Source organism: Sebastes fasciatus, chromosome 18, assembly GCF_043250625.1.
Source record: "Sebastes fasciatus isolate fSebFas1 chromosome 18, fSebFas1.pri, whole genome shotgun sequence".
NCBI lineage: Eukaryota > Metazoa > Chordata > Actinopteri > Perciformes > Sebastidae > Sebastes > Sebastes fasciatus.
Genome location: NC_133812.1, coordinates 30,305,531 through 30,317,425, shown reverse-complemented (window position 1 = coordinate 30,317,425; position 11,895 = coordinate 30,305,531). Strand labels below are relative to the sequence as shown.

General features: G+C 50.1%; 1 long non-coding RNA gene across 3 annotated transcripts; it reads right to left on the bottom strand.

Moving 5' to 3' along the window:
• Positions 1-839: 839 nt before the first annotated feature.
• Positions 840-2,621, bottom strand: LOC141756346 (uncharacterized). Of its 3 annotated transcripts, none has more exons than XR_012591453.1 (3): positions 2,496-2,621; positions 1,868-1,929; positions 840-1,466 (listed from the first exon to the last, which is right to left on the bottom strand). It is a non-coding gene; the product is annotated as an uncharacterized LOC141756346 (long non-coding RNA). The 3 variants fall into 3 exon arrangements; XR_012591452.1 differs by lacking the exon at positions 2,496-2,621 and adding an exon at positions 2,332-2,364; XR_012591451.1 differs by lacking the exon at positions 2,496-2,621 and having other exon boundaries at positions 1,868-2,307.
• Between the last annotated feature and the right edge of the window lie 9,274 nt (positions 2,622-11,895).

Genomic DNA, 11,895 nt, shown 5'->3' with positions numbered 1-11,895 from the left:
AGCTGAGGTGATGCCTTCACTGACCCACTCAGTGAGCTGTGGTGATGCCTTCAGGGACCCACTCAGTGAGCTGAGGTGATGCCTTCAGGGACCCACTCAGTGAGCTGTGGTGATGCCTTCAGGGACCCACTCAGTGAGCTGAGGTGATGCCTTCAGGGACCCACTCAGTGAGCTGAGGTGATGCCTTCAGGGACCCACTCAGTGAGCTGTGGTGATGCCTTCAGGGACCCACTCAGTGAGCTGTGGTGATGCCTTCAGGGACCCACTCAGTGAGCTGAGGTGATGCCTTCAGGGACCCACTCAGTGAGCTGTGGTGATGCCTTCAGGGACCCACTCAGTGAGCTGTGGTGATGCCTTCAGGGACCCACTCAGTGAGCTGAGGTGATGCCTTCAGGGCTACGCATCAGCTCCGACTTTTGAAACCTGCCATTAAAGGTTTTTTCGTTTATCCAGGAACATTCACTTTGTTGTGAATTATAATCAGGAATCACAATAATAATAATAATAATAAACCTCATTCTGGTGCATTTCAACCTGTATGACAGTTATTAAAGATTCCAACAACTTAATGTTTATAAAGACATAACTGGAGTTTTAATGTCTTTTAAGGCTTCAGTGCAATCTGTCTCTAAAATTAAGTGTTTTTGTAATTATTTATTTTATGTGCATGAACCTCTGCTGTCTTCTTCTTGAACAGAGTGAAAAAATAAACTCTGACCTTTGACCTTTTTGCTCCTGTCGGGCTCCTAAATGGACAGCACAAAGTAAAGCTATTATTTACCACAGCCCTGAAGGCAGCATTAGGTCTGGCGGGAAACCCAGTAAACAAACTCAATAAGTTATTTTAAGATTTTATTTATATGAAACCAAACCAGCTGATTATTCTCACAAAGGATGCGTTCACGGGACAAACAGGTGTAACTAGTAATATTAATAATATATAAAGTTACTCTCCCTCTATTCAACATGCTTTATTAACGTGACGGGCAGGTGAACAATATTGCCAAAGCGTCAATTCAATAATAAATAACAATTTAAAAAAGAACAAAATAAAACAAAACATATTTATACATATAAACAATTCATTCAGCAAATTGCAATATTTAGATATTTAAAAAGAACATGCATGTAAATGGAAGAAAACAATACAGAAATAATTAATGTTCGTTGTGTCAATAAAACAAACAAACAAAATATTAATAACAATATATTGCAATATCAAATGATAAAAAACCCACAACCCATGAAGTAGAGGAGTAGCTGAGTTCCAGCTGTTCTGTGTTGTTGTGGTTGTTGTGGTTATTGTTGTTGTGGTTGTCTCTCAGGCTGTGACATCACTGACGTCTCCTGCAGCTTCTCTGCTGATGACTCCATTCTCTCAGAGTAGATGTATTTTATTTTGGTCAGAGAGGAGATCAACATCTGGGAGAGAGGAGATCAACATCTGGGAGAGAGGAGATCAACATCTGGGAGTTCACATTTCATTTTTGTAAAGAATGTTTTCCTAATTTCTTCATACGTGCTGCATTGTAGCAGGAAATGTCTCTCTGTCTCTGTCTCCACCTGTCTCTCTGTCTCCACCTGTCTCTGTCTCTACCTGTCTCCACCTGTCTCTCTGTCTCCACCTGTCTCTGTCTCTACCTGTCTCTCTGTCTCTCTGTCTCTACCTGTCTCTCTGTCTCCACCTGTCTCTCTGTCTCCACCTGTCTCTCTGTCTCTCTGTCTCTACCTGTCTCTCTGTCTCTCTGTCTCCACCTGTCTCTCTGTCTCCACCTGTCTCTGTCTCTACCTGTCTCTCTGTCTCCACCTGTCTCTCTGTCTCCACCTGTCTCTCTGTCTCTCTGTCTCCACCTGTCTCTGTCTCTACCTGTCTCTCTGTCTCCACCTGTCTCTCTGTCTCCACCTGTCTCTCTGTCTCTGTCTCTCTCTCTGTCTCCACCTGTCTCTCTGTCTCTCTGTCTCCACCTGTCTCTGTCTCTACCTGTCTCTCTGTCTCCACCTGTCTCTACCTGTCTCTCTGTCTCTACCTGTCTCTACCTGTCTCTCTGTCTCCACCTGTCTCTCTGTCTCCACCTGTCTCTACCTGTCTCTCTGTCTCTACCTGTCTCTCTGTCTCCACCTGTCTCTCTGTCTCCACCTGTTTCTGTCTCCACTTGTCTCTCTGTCTCCACCTGTCTCTCTGTCTCTACCTGTCTCTCTGTCTCCACCTGTCTCTCTGTCTCTACCTGTCTCTCTGTCTCCACCTGTCTCTCTGTCTCTACCTGTCTCTCTGTCTCCACCTGTCTCTCTGTCTCCACCTGTCTCTGTCTCCACTTGTCTCTCTGTCTCCACCTGTCTCTCTGTCTCCCAATGTCTCTCTGTCTCCACCTGTCTCTACCTGTCTCTCTGTCTCTACCTGTCTCTCTGTCTCCACCTGTCTCTCTGTCTCTACCTGTCTCCACCTGTCTCTCTGTCTCTACCTGTCTCTCTGTCTCCACCTGTCTCTCTGTCTCCACCTGTCTCTCTGTCTCCCAATGTCTCTCTGTCTCCACCTGTCTCTACCTGTCTCTCTGTCTCTACCTGTCTCTCTGTCTCCACCTGTCTCTCTGTCTCTACCTGTCTCTCTCTCTCTATCTGTCTCTCTATCTATCTATCTATTACATCCAGGTGTTCCGGGGTTTACTACAGCACCTGAATGCAACTCCTCCACTCTTAACAAACAGATAAATGGATCAACAAAAAATACATAATAACACCACAAACAAAGTTAGTGATGTTATTATTATTATTAACATGATAATAACCTGTTACAACACGTTATTGAGATGAGGAGACGAGGAGAGGAGGAGATGAGATGAGGAGGAGGAGATGAGGAGAGGAGGAGATGAGGAGAGGAGGAGAAGAGGAGAAGAGATGAGGAGATGAGGAGATGAGGAGATGAGGAGATGAGGAGATGAGGAGAGGAGATGAGGAGAGGAGGTGGAGGAGATGAGGAGGAGGAGATGAGGAGATGAGGAGGAGGAGATGAGGAGAGGAGGAGATGATGAGAGGAGGAGATGAGGAGAGGAGGAGATGATGAGATGAGGAGAGGAGGAGAGGAGGAGATGAGGAGAGGAGGAGATGATGAGATGAGGAGAGGAGGAGATGAGGAGAGGAGGAGAGGAGGAGATGAGGAGAGGAGAAGAGGAGATGAGGAGAGGAGATGAGGAGAGGAGGTGGAGGAGATGAGGAGGAGGAGATGAGGAGAGGAGGAGATGATGAGATGAGGAGAGGAGGAGATGAGGAGAGGAGTAGATGAGGAGATGATGAGAGGAGGAGATGAGGAGATGAGGAGAGGAGGAGATGAGGAGATGATGAGATGAGGAGAGGAGTAGATGAGGAGATGATGAGAGGAGGAGAGGAGGAGATGAGGAGAGGAGGAGATGAGGAGAGGAGGAGATGATGAGATGAGGAGAGGAGGAGATGATGAGATGAGGAGAGGAGGAGATGATGAGATGAGGAGATGAGGAGAGGAGGAGATGATGAGATGAGGAGATGAGGAGAGGAGAGGAGGAGATGATGAGAGGAGGAGATGATGAGATGAGGAGATGAGGAGAGGAGGAGATGATGAGATGAGGAGAGGAGGAGATGAGGAGAGGAGGAGATGATGAGATGAGGAGATGATGAGATGAGGAGAGGAGGAGATGAGGAGAGGAGGAGATGAGGAGATGAGGAGATGATGAGAGGAGATGATGAGATGAGGAGATGAGGAGAGGAGGAGATGATGAGATGAGGAGATGAGGAGAGGAGGAGATGATGAGATGAGGAGAGGAGAGGAGGAGATGATGAGAGGAGGAGATGATGAGATGAGGAGATGAGGAGATGAGGAGAGGAGGAGAGGATGAGATGAGGAGAGGAGGAGATGAGGAGATGATGAGATGAGGAGATGATGAGAGGAGGAGATGATGAGATGAGGAGATGAGGAGAGGAGGAGATGATGAGATGAGGAGAGGAGGAGATGAGGAGAGGAGGAGATGAGGAGATGATGAGAGGAGGAGATGAGGAGAGGAGGAGATGAGATGAGATGATGAGAGGAGGAGATGAGGAGATGAGGAGAGGAGGAGATGATGAGAGGAGGAGATGATGAGATGAGGAGAGGAGGAGATGATGAGAGGAGGAGAGGAGGAGATGAGGAGAGGAGGAGATGATGAGATGAGGAGATGAGGAGAGGAGAGGAGGAGATGATGAGAGGAGGAGATGATGAGATGAGGAGAGGAGGAGATGAGGAGAGGAGGAGATGATGAGATGAGGAGATGATGAGATGAGGAGATGAGGAGAGGAGGAGAGGAGGAGATGATGAGATGAGGAGAGGAGGAGATGATGAGATGAGGAGATGAGGAGAGGAGAGGAGGAGATGATGAGAGGAGGAGATGATGAGATGAGGAGATGATGAGATGAGGAGAGGAGGAGAGGAGGAGAGGAGGAGATGATGAGATGAGGAGATGATGAGATGAGGAGAGGAGGAGATGAGGAGAGGAGAGGAAGAGATGAGGAGAGGAGGAGATGAGGAGAGGAGAGGAAGAGATGAGGAGAGGAGGAGATGAGGAGAGGAGAGGAAGAGATGAGGAGAGTTTCTCCACCTGGAAATAAAACAATAATTTTATTTTACAAATGACGTGAAATAAGAATCAAATTTAAAAAAAGATAATCAAATCCCATTTCAGTTTCCTTCATTAGTTTCCTTCATCAGTTTCCTTCATCAGTTTGCTTCATCAGTTTCCTTCATCAGTTTCCTTCATTAGTTTCCTTCATCAGTTTCCTTCATTAGTTTCCTTCATCAGTTTCCTTCATCAGTTTCCTTCATCAGTTTCCTTCATCAGTTTCCTTCATCAGTTTCCTTCATCAGTTTCCTTCATTAGTTTCCTTCATCAGTTTGCTTCATCAGTTTCCTTCATCAGTTTCCTTCATTAGTTTCCTTCATCAGTTTCCTTCATTAGTTTCCTTCATCAGTTTCCTTCATCAGTTTCCTTCATCAGTTTCCTTCATCAGTTTCCTTCATCAGTTTCCTTCATCAGTTTCCTTCATCAGTTTCCTTCATTAGTTTCCTTCATCAGTTTGCTTCATCAGTTTCCTTCATTAGTTTCCTTCATCAGTTTCCTTCATCAGTTTCCTTCATTAGTTTCCTTCATCAGTTTCCTTCATTAGTTTCCTTCATCAGTTTCCTTCATTAGTTTCCTTCATCAGTTTGCTTCATCAGTTTCCTTCATTAGTTTCCTTCATCAGTTTCCTTCATCAGTTTGCTTCATCAGTTTCCTTCATCAGTTTCCTTCATCAGTTTCCTTCATCAGTTTCCTTCATCAGTTTCCTTCATTAGTTTCCTTCATCAGTTTCCTTCATTAGTTTCCTTCATCAGTTTGCTTCATCAGTTTCCTTCATTAGTTTCCTTCATCAGTTTCCTTCATCAGTTTGCTTCATCAGTTTCCTTCATCAGTTTCCTTCATCAGTTTCCTTCATCAGTTTCCTTCATCAGTTTCCTTCATCAGTTTCCTTCATTAGTTTCCTTCATCAGTTTCCTTCATCAGTTTCCTTCATTAGTTTCCTTCATCAGTTTCCTTCATCAGTTTCCTTCATCAGTTTCCTTCATTAGTTTCCTTCATCAGTTTCCTTCATTAGTTTCCTTCATCAGTTTCCTTCATTAGTTTCCTTCATCAGTTTCCTTCATTAGTTTCCTTCATCAGTTTCCTTCATCAGTTTGCTTCATCAGTTTCCTTCATTAGTTTCCTTCATCAGTTTCCTTCATCAGTTTCCTTCATCAGTTTCCTTCATTAGTTTCCTTCATCAGTTTCCTTCATCAGTTTCCTTCATCAGTTTCCTTCATTAGTTTCCTTCATCAGTTTCCTTCATCAGTTTCCTTCATCAGTTTCCTTCATTAGTTTCCTTCATCAGTTTCCTTTATTAGTTTCCTTCATCAGTTTCCTTCATTAGTTTCCTTCATCAGTTTCCTTCATTAGTTTCCTTCATCAGTTTCCTTCATTAGTTTCCTTCATCAGTTTCCTTCATCAGTTTCCTTCATCAGTTTCCTTCATCAGTTTCCTTCATCAGTTTCCTTCATCAGTTTCCTTCATCAGTTTCCTTCATCAGTTTCCTTCATTAGTTTCCTTCATCAGTTTCCTTCATCAGTTTCCTTCATCAGTTTCCTTCATTAGTTTCCTTCATCAGTTTCCTTCATCAGTTTCCTTCATTAGTTTCCTTCATCAGTTTCCTTCATCAGTTTCCTTCATCAGTTTCCTTCATCAGTTTCCTTCATTAGTTTCCTTCATCAGTTTCCTTCATTAGTTTCCTTCATCAGTTTCCTTCATCAGTTTCCTTCATCAGTTTCCTTCATTAGTTTCCTTCATCAGTTTCCTTCATCAGTTTCCTTCATCAGTTTCCTTCATCAGTTTCCTTCATTAGTTTCCTTCATCAGTTTCCTTCATCAGTTTCCTTCATTAGTTTCCTTCATCAGTTTCCTTCATCAGTTTCCTTCATCAGTTTCCTTCATCAGTTTCCTTCATTAGTTTCCTTCATCAGTTTCCTTCATCAGTTTCCTTCATCAGTTTCCTTCATTAGTTTCCTTCATCAGTTTCCTTCATTAGTTTCCTTCATCAGTTTCCTTCATCAGTTTCCTTCATCAGTTTCCTTCATCAGTTTCCTTCATTAGTCCGGTTACACTGATATTTAATAAACATCCCACAGAATCACAGGATTCAGTTCTCTATTAATCAGCCTGCTCGTCTCCCAGCTGACATCCATTACTCGGGTCTGGAGCTGACATCCATTACTCGGGTCTGGAGCTGACATCCATTACTCGGGTCTGGAGCTGACAGCCGGGGTGAAGAGAACCAGACAGGTCTGATTCCATCATGTTCTGATCTCTCGTCACTCGTCTCTCGTCTCTCGTCTCTCGTCTCTCGTCACTCGTCACTCGTCACTCGTCTCTCGTCTCTCGTCTCTCGTCACTCGTCACTCGTCTCTCGTCTCTCGTCTCTCGTCTCTCGTCTCTCGTCACTCGTCTCTCGTCTCTCGTCTCTCGTCTCTCGTCACTCGTCACTCGTCTCTCGTCTCTCGTCACTCGTCTCTCGTCTCTCGTCTCTCGTCTCACGTCACTCGTCTCTCGTCACTCGTCTCTCGTCTCTCGTCTCTCGTCTCTCGTCTCTCGTCTCTCGTCACTCGTCTCTCGTCTCTCGTCTCACGTCTCTCGTCTCTCGTCTCTCGTCTCTCGTCTCTCGTCACTCGTCTCTCGTCTCTCGTCTCTCGTCTCTCGTCACTCGTCACTCGTCACTCGTCTCTCGTCTCTCGTCTCTCGTCTCTCGTCTCTCGTCTCTCGTCTCTCGTCTCTCGTCTCTCGTCACTCGTCACTAAACAGGAAGTGTGGAGCCCCGCGTCGCCTCACTCGAACTGGGAACTGGACCAGAACTCCATGCTGGCTGGCGAGGAGGTGACGGACTCTTCTGTGGTATAAACCATCCGGCTGAAGTGATGGAACCAGTTTTTAGCTCCGATAGAACCCATCAGGGTCAGAACTGCTGACTGAGACAGCGAGGAGGAATCAGTGCCGACGGCCCGATGGAGCGGACCAGGGGCGGATGAAGATTTAAGACTTTGCTGTAAAGTCTCCGTACGGAGACGCCCCCCCCCACAGTGGGAGCAGACCGATCATCACATTTTGACTCTTTAGTGTTCCATCAGATCTACCATCACTCTCTGTCTGCAGCTAGACACCAATACACTGCTGATACCTGATCAATACTCTGTCTGCAGCTAGACACCAATACACTGCCGATACCTGATCAATACTCTGTCTGCAGCTAGACACCAATACACTGCTGATACCTGATCAATACTCTGTCTGCAGCTAGACACCAATACACTGCCGATACCTGATCAATACTCTGTCTGCAGCTAGACACCACTACACTGCTGATACCTGATCAATACTCTGTCTGCAGCTAGACACCAATACACTGCTGATACTTGATCAATACTCTGTCTGCAGCTAGACACCAATACACTGCTGATACCTGATCAATACTCTGTCTGCAGCTAGACACCAATACACTGCCGATACCTGATCAATACTCTGTCTGCAGCTAGACACCACTACACTGCTGATACCTGATCAATACTCTGTCTGCAGCTAGACACCAATACACTGCCGATACCTGATCAATACTCTGTCTGCAGCTAGACACCAATACACTGCTGATACCTGATCAATAAGAGGACAGACGGCGTCCCGGTGACGTTGTACCACGGCGGTGTAGATGGTGCGGTTGTTGGTCCTCAGCAGCGGAGTGGACGGGCTCGTGGTCCGTTTACGTGGCGATATAGACGAGGTCAAAGGTCACCGCGGGACGCCGTCAGGGAGGCATCCAGGGAATCATCTCCACTCCTACTGGAGGACAACACAGGGAGACAACAGGGAGACAACAGGGAGACGACGGGGGAGACAACAGGGAGACAACAGGGAGACAACAGGGAGACGACGGGGGAGACAACAGGGAGACAACAGGGAGACAACAGGGAGACAACAGGGAGACAACAGGGAGACGACGGGGGAGACGACGGGGGAGACGACGGAGGAGACAGGGGAGACGACGGGGGAGACAGGGGAGACGACGGAGACAACAGGGAGCAGGGGAGACAACAGGGAGACGACGGGGGAGACAGGGAGACAACAGGGAGACAACAGGGAGACGACGGGGGAGACAACAGGGAGACAACAGGGAGACAACAGGGAGACAACAGGGAGACAACAGGGAGACAACAGGGAGACGACGGGGGAGACGACGGGGGAGACGACGGAGGAGACAGGGGAGACGACGGGGGAGACAGGGGAGACGACGGAGACAACAGGGAGCAGGGGAGACAACAGGGAGACGACGGGGGAGACGACGGGGGAGACGACGGAGGAGACAGGGGCGACGACGGGGGAGACAACGGGGGAGACAGGGGAGACGACGGGGGAGACAACGGGGGAGACGACGGGGGAGACAGGGGAGACAACGGGGGAGACGACGGGGGAGACAGGGGAGACAACGGGGGAGACAGGGGAGACGACGGGGGAGACAACGGGGGAGACAGGGGAGACGACGGGGGAGACAACGGGGGAGACAGGGGAGACGACGGGGGAGACAGGGGAGACGACGGGGGAGACAACGGGGGAGACGACGGGGGAGACAGGGGAGACAACAGGGGAGACGACGGGGGAGACAGGGGAGACAACAGGGAGACAACAGGGAGACGACGGGGGAGACGACGGAGGAGACAGAGGAGACGACGGGGGAGACAGGGGAGACGACGGGGGAGACAACAGGGAGACGACGGGGGAGACAGGGGAGACGACGGGGGAGACAGGGGAGACGACGGGGGAGACGACGGAGGAGACAGGGGCGACGACGGAGGAGACAGGGGCGACGACGGGGGAGACAACGGGGGAGACAGGGGAGACGACGGGGGAGACGACAGGGGAGACAGGGGAGACAACGGGGGAGACGACGGGGGAGACAACGGGGGAGTCAGGGGAGACGACAGGGGAGACAACGGGGGAGACAGGGGAGACGACGGGGGAGACAGGGGAGACGACGGGGGAGACAACGGGGGAGACAATGGGGGAGACGGGAGACAACGGGGGAGACGACGGGGGAGACAGGGGAGACGACGGGGGAGACGACGGGGGAGACGACGGGGGAGACAACGGGGGAGACGACGGGGGAGACGACGGGGGAGACGGGAGACAACGGGGGAGACGACGGGGGAGACAGGGGAGACGACGGGGGAGACGACGGGGGAGACGACGGGGGAGATGACGGGGGAGACGACGGGGGAGACGGGAGACAACGGGGGAGACGACGGGGGAGACGACATAAACAGAGTGTGATTAACTGCAGTACGTTCTGAACTCCGTTCTTCGGTTTCAGTCGTTTATTAAGAAATCAAAACGGTGTGATTTCTCTGATTGCTCGTTAAAGGTGAATATGTTCTGGTTCAGATCGCGGCTCGGCCCGGGTTAAAGGCTCCAGAGGTCTGTGACGATGTCGGCGACCCTCCTGACCCGTCTAGAAACACGGACCAAGGAGTCTAACGCACGAGTCAGAGGGTGGAAGCTCAACCTCGTGAAGCAATGACAGTGAGGGCCGGCGCCGCCTGAGGTGGGATCCCGGCCCAGCGGGGTCGGGCGCACCACCGGCCCGTCTCGCCCGCACCGTCGGGGAGGTGGAGCGTGAGCGCATGTGATAGGACCTGAAAGATGGTGACGAGAGGTTAACGTCACGCTGCCGTAAAGTGATATCGATGCCGTAAAGTGTTATCGATGCCGTTTTGCGAGTACGAGTACACGAGCACAGTATCGGACCCGATACCCGATACCGGGTATCGGGTATCGGGTATCGGGTATCGGGTATCGGTGCATCCCTAGTTTTGGGAAACTACTGATCAATTTATTGAGTAAATAATCAATAATTAAAATAATAATCATTATTTGCAGTCCGACTTTAAATGAAAAAACAATTTGCAAAAATGTTCCTGAATAAATATCAGCTTCAATAACAGGAAGTCATCCTCAGAGTTTACTGCAGAATGAATGAATGAATGAATGAATGAATGAATGCGTCTGATTTCGTCTCCTGTCTGTTAACCATGTAATGATCTGTGTTGCCATCAGAAATGCCTTTAAGCTCATAGTTGTCCCCATCAAGCTGCTGCTGCTCCAGATACAGCATTAAAGGGTTCTGTAGTATCTGCAGCTCCTCAGAGCCTCACAGCCTCAGAGCCTCAGAGCCACAGAGCCTCAGAGCCTCAGAGCCTCACAGCCTCAGAGCCACAGAGCCTCACAGCCTCAGAGCCTCAGAGCCTCAGAGCCACAGAGCCTCAGAGCCACAGAGCCTCAGAGCCTCACAGCCTCAGAGCCTCAGAGCCTCAGAGCCACAGAGCCTCAGAGCCTCAGAGCCTCAGAGCCACAGAGCCTCAGAGCCTCAGAGCCACAGAGCCTCAGAGCCTCAGAGCCTCACAGCCTCAGAGCCTCACAGCCTCAGAGCCTCAGAGCCTCAGAGCCACAGAGCCTCAGAGCCTCAGAGCCTCAGAGCCTCACAGCCTCAGAGCCACAGAGCCTCAGAGCCTCAGAGCCTCAGAGCCACAGAGCCTCAGAGCCTCAGAGCCTCAGAGCCTCACAGCCTCAGAGCCACAGAGCCTCAGAGCCTCACAGCCTCAGAGCCTCACAGCCTCAGAGCCACAGAGCCTCAGAGCCTCACAGCCTCAGAGCCTCAGAGCCTCAGAGCCACAGAGCCTCAGAGCCTCAGAGCCACAGAGCCTCAGAGCCTCACAGCCTCAGAGCCACAGAGCCTCACAGCCTCAGAGCCTCACAGCCTCAGAGCCACAGAGCCTCAGAGCCTCACAGCCTCAGAGCCTCAGAGCCTCACAGCCTCAGAGCCTCACAGCCTCAGAGCCTCAGAGCCACAGAGCCTCACAGCCTCAGAGCCTCAGAGCCTCACAGCCTCAGAGCCACAGAGCCTCAGAGCCTCAGAGCCTCACAGCCTCAGAGCCTCACAGCCTCAGAGCCTCACAGCCTCAGAGCCACAGAGCCTCAGAGCCTCACAGCCTCACAGCCTCAGAGCCACAGAGCCTCAGAGCCTCAGAGCCTCACAGCCTCACAGCCTCAGAGCCACAGAGCCTCAGAGCCTCAGAGCCTCAGAGCCTCAGAGCCTCAGAGCCTCAGAGCCACAGAGCCTCAGAGCCTCAGAGCCTCACAGCCCTCAGAGCCTCAGAGCCTCAGAGCCTCAGAGCCTCAGAGCCTCAGAGCCTCACAGCCTCAGAGCCTCAGAGCCTCAGAGCCTCAGAGCCTCAGAGCCACAGAGCCTCAGAGCCTCAGAGCCTCACAGCCTCAGAGCCTCAGAGCCTCAG